Here is a 5,424-nt window from a genome sequence, read left to right as displayed (position 1 = left end):
CCATGTTGTCATATGTTTCACGAGATCATTCCTTCTTACTGCCGCGTAGTATTCCATCGTGTGTATATACCACATTTTATTTATCCACTCATCTGTTGAAGGACATTTGGGTTGTTTCCATCTCTTGGCAATTGTGAATAATGCTGCTATGAACATTGGCGTGCAGATATCTGTTCGTGTCACTGCTCTCCGATCTTCCGGGTATATACCGAGAAGTGCAATCGCTGGATCGAAGGGTATCTCTATATCTAGTTTTCTAAGGAACTGCCAGACTGACTTCCAGAGTGGCTGAACCATTATACAGTCCCACCAACAATGAATAAGAGTTCCAATTTCTCCACATCCCCTCCAGCATTTGTAGTTTCCTGTTTGTTTAATGGCCACCATTCTAATTGGTGTGAGATGGTATCTCATTGTGGTCTTAATTTGCATCTATCTATTAGCTAGTGAAGCTGAACATTTTTCCATGTATTTCTTGGCCATTTGTATTTCCTCTTCAGAGAACTGTCTTTTCATATCTTTTGCCCATTTTATAATTGGCCTGTCTGTAGTATTGTCATTGAGTTGTACGTTTTCTTTATATATGCAAGATATCAGTCTTTTGTCAGATACATAGTTTCCAAAAATTTTTTCCCATTGAGTTGGCTGCCTCTTTACCTTTTTGAGAAATTCCTTTGAGGTACAGAAACTTCTAAGCTTGAGGAGGTCCCATTTATCTATTTTTTCTTTTGTTGCTTGTGCTTTGGGTGTAAAGTCTAGGAAGTGGCCACCTAATACAAGGTCTTGAAGATGTTTTCCTACATTATCTTCTAGGAGTTTTATGGTGCTTTCTTTTATTCGGGTTGATTTTTGTATATCATTTAAGGTAAGAGACTAATTTCTTTCCTTTGCATGTGGATATCCAGTTTTCCCAGCCCCATTTGTTGAAGAGACAATTCTTTTCTCATTGCAGGCACTTAGAACTTTTATTGAAAATCAATTGGTCATGGATGTGTGAATCTATTTCTGGATTTTCAATTCTGTTCCATTGGTCTGTTTATCTATCTCTATGCCAGTATCATGCTGTTTTAATTACTGCAGCTTTGCAGTACAATTGAAATCAGCAAATGTGAGTCCTTCAACTTTGTTCTTTTTCTTCAGAATTGTTTTGGCTATTTGGGGCACCTTGCAGTTCCATAAAAATTTTAGGATCAGCTTTTCCATTTCTTCAAAAAGGCTGCTGGAATTTTGAAAGGAATTGCATTGAATCTGTATACTGATTTGGATAATATTGACATCTTAACAGTATTAACTCTTTAATCCACGAACCTGGGATGTCTTGTCATTTATTTAGGTTTCCTTTAATTTCTTTCAGCAGTGTTTTGTAGTTTCCAGTGTATAAGTTTTTTATATTCTCAGTTAAATTTTTACCTAGATTTTTTATTCTTTTAGATGCTATTGTAAGTGGAATTGTTTTCTTAATTTCCTCTTTGGATTGTTTATTGTTAATGCATAGAAACACAATAGATTTTTGTGGGTTGATCTTGTACCTTGCCATGTTGCTGAAATCATTTGTTAGTGCTAGTAGTTTTCTTGTAGATTCATTTGGATTTTCTACATTTAAGACCTTGTCATCTGCAATTAGAGATAATTTTATTTCTTCCTTTACAATTTGGATATCTTTTATTTCCTTTTCTTACCTAATTGCTCTGGCTAGAACTTTTAGTTCAATACTGAATAGCAGTGGTAAAATCGGACACTCTTTGTCTTGCTAAAGAATGCTTTCACCAATGAGTATGATGTTAGCTCTGGGTTTTTCACAGATGGACTTCATCATTTTGAAAAAGTTCCCTTCTATTTCTAGTTTTCTGAGTATTTTTAACAAGAAAGGGTGCTAGATTTTGTCAAATGCCTTTTCTGCATCCATTGAAATAATAGTGCTTTTATTCCTTCATTTCCTTTGTGTGGTGTATCACATTTTTCTAGTTTCCTTGTTGCTAAAACAAATACCATACAATGGGTTGGCTTAAAACAATGAGAAATTACTGACTATGGTTTTGAAGCTAGGAGAAGTCCAAATCAAAGCATCATAAAGGTGATACTTTCTTCCCAAAGACTGGTATTCTAGGGCTGGCTACTGGTTATCCTTGGTCCTTGGCTCCTCTGTCACATGGCAATGCACAGGAACGGATTAAGTATACGAACATGTTTTTTTCTGGGATACATAGTTCCAAACCACCATGGGTATCGATTGATTTTCTTATGTTGTAGTGGCCTTGCATTCCTGGGGTAAATCTCATTTAGTCATAAAGAAAAATTTTTAAAAATGCTGTTGAATTTGTTTTTCTAGTACTTTGTTAAGGATGTTTGCACCTAAATTCATAAGGGTAATTGGTCTATAATCTTCTTTTCTTGTGAAGTCTCTACCAGGCTTTGGTGTTAGGGTAATCCTGGACTCATAGAATGAATTAGGGAGTGTTGCCTCCTTTTGAATTCCTTGTAACAGTTTCAGAAGGAATGGTGTTAATTCTTCTCTAGATATAAAATCACTTTTATTTCTTAAAAATTTATTTTGACGATCAGAAGCTCCTAATTTTAACAAGTCCATTTGTGACTTTTTTTCTATCAGGGTTAGTGATTGTGTGCTATCCACAAAATCTTTGCCTACCCAGGGTCTTAAAGATATTCCTCTGTGTTTTCTTCTAGTGATTTATTGGTTTCCCTCTCAAATTTAGATTTAAATACATCTTCAAATGTTGTTTGAGTGATGTGAGGCAGGGGTCATTATTAATTTTTTTTATGTAGGTAATTGATTCAACATACTTTATTGAAAGAACCACTCTTTCTCCCACACTGCAGTATTATATTTTTAAACATCAAGTGGTTTTGTTTCTGGACCCTCTGTTATTTTTTCTTGCGTTCAAACCCCAGTGTCTTAATTACTGTAGTTTTATGTTAAATCTTAAAATTTGGTAGCTTAAGTCCTCCAGCTTTATTCCTTTTCTTTAAGATTGTCTTATCTAATCTTGGTCCTTAATACTTTCAGATAAATTTTAGAATAAGTTTGTCAATATATAAAAACACACAAAATCCTGCTAGAATTTATTTGGAATTGTAATTGAATCTATGTATTCACTTAAAGAAAACTGTAATCTTTAAAACATTGAATCTTCCAACCCATGTGCCTAGAATAACTCTCTATTCACTTAAATCTTGTAAAAATTCTCTCAATAGTGTTTTGTAGTTTTCAATGTAGAGGTCTTGTACATTTCATGTTAGATTATTTCTAGATATTTTATATTAAACTATTATAATTTGTATCATGTTTTAAATTTAATTTTAATTGCTCATTGCTGGTATATAGAAATTCAATTGTTTTTTGTATATTTACTTTATATCTGTCATTTGTTACCAGATTCACTTATTAATTCTAATAGGTTTTGTGAAGTTTATTTTAGACTTTCTATGTACTTATGTTGCTAATGAAAAAACGGTGTGTCCCCTTTTAATTTTTATACCTTTTATTTATTTTGCTTTCCTTATTGCACTGGCAAGGACCTCTAGTATAATATTGACTAGAATAGGTATTGGTGAAATTCTTTTTCACACTCAATCTCAGGGCAAAATGTTTTATTATTTCAAAATTAAGTATGACACTTGTTATAGAGTTTTTTAATATACTCTTTGCCAGGTTAAGGAAATCCCTTCTTCATTTGCTAAGAGTTATTTATTTAATTCATGAATAGGTACTGAGTATTTGATGAAAGTTGCCAGACTTTTAATGCCCCCCAAACAGAGTCACTTACACTTGAGAACTTACTGAGCTGCTGAAATTACCTTATATTACTTGAAGAAATAAGTACAATGCCAAAGTTCTCCAACTTGGATCATGTTTTGTCACCTTTCATCAACAGCATTTCTGCTAAAGGCCATGACTCTCACACAGCTCCTTCATACAACCCTTCATTCTATAGAAGTCCCTGGGGCATTTCTTCTGTTTCTCCTATTTTTCTCATTTTTCCTTTTTCTTCCCTCTACAATGGCACTACATTTTCCTTCTTGAAGGTCATTTTCTTCTCATGCTTCTGTATCTCATATAGGTGGATGGTTGAGAGCCAGAGAGCTCTGGTTTACCCGTCACAGATTGATGCAAAATCTCTGAATGGGTTCAGGTAAGATCTGCTACTCAGAATATGGCTATATTCCTTCTGCTTTAGACCAAAAATGGTTTTCAACATCTGTAGTTAATATCAAAATCAGTTGTGCAGCTTTACAAAATGCAGTGCTCTGTGCTGAATCAGAATCTGCAAGTGGGTACTTGGATAACTATATTTTTGAGGGTCTCCACAGGTGTATTTGAGGTACAAATTGACACAGCAATGAGGCAAGAAATCATTATTTGCAGAAGAAGGAGAGAGGAGAAGGAGGTGTATATATCTGGCACTCGTTTTTACTCTTATGTGGGGGTGGGTTCAACAAGCCCCATCATGCCTTATTTTAATACTCCTGGCCTGATTCATACTTTTTTGTGTGTTCTTCTAGCTTGACTCCTATAAACGTTGGTTTGACAACTCTCCTTCAGACAATGAATTTCAAAGTGTCCTTGTTCTTTTATATGTCCTTCTCAAATACTTATATTATAATGAAATATAGCTTCTCTGTGTTTAATAACAACTCCAGATAATCCAGTGATAGTTGCAGAACTTATAAATAGGAAAGGTTAGGACAGCAGTCTTGTTGGAAGTGAGAAATAAGGACTTAAGAGAATAATGTTTTATATAGGTCATTGGTTGTTTGCTTATTTAGGATGTTTTGGGGAAAAAAGACTTTATGGACATGATTAGTGTTATTGACCAATTCCAAATTATCCTCTCCGCTCTCTGTCCAGTTTTGCAAATACAAGGTTTATCATCATTTGCCTTCCTTTTAGGCCCTGCCCCTTGAAAGCCTCCAAAGTCAGTTCTTATATTTTATAGGCATCTTTTAGGCTAGTAATTTTGTCCTTGTAAATATTTTTATTCTAAACTGAAGTTTCACTATGTGCTCTCCATAAGACTGATTATATCTTGTTTAGCCCCTTTCATATCAGCCTGAATTCAAGAAATAGTCATCTTCAGATTGCCTTAAGACTTTCTCTATACTTATGATGAATCTTAAATTTTTTTTTGCAAAATGTCTTATTAAGGAGAAAATTAAACTATTTGTGTGTTACTTACCTCACATTCTTTCTTGAAGATTGAGTTCCAAATTGGTTAGGGTCCTGCTCTTCGGATTGGTTTTGCCTACTTCAGTGCACACAGCATAAATACACAAAGTTTCATTGTATGGAAGACAATTTTCAAATTATTTTTTTATTGTAACTAATAAAGATTCATTACAGGGTAGAATACATATTTGTACTGATTTTTTAAACTAAACCAGGACAATTCAAAGATATTTTTTAAG

Source organism: Choloepus didactylus, chromosome 7 (assembly GCF_015220235.1).
Source record: "Choloepus didactylus isolate mChoDid1 chromosome 7, mChoDid1.pri, whole genome shotgun sequence".
Classification (NCBI taxonomy): Eukaryota; Metazoa; Chordata; class Mammalia; order Pilosa; family Megalonychidae; genus Choloepus; species Choloepus didactylus.
This window is presented reverse-complemented; position numbering follows the sequence as displayed.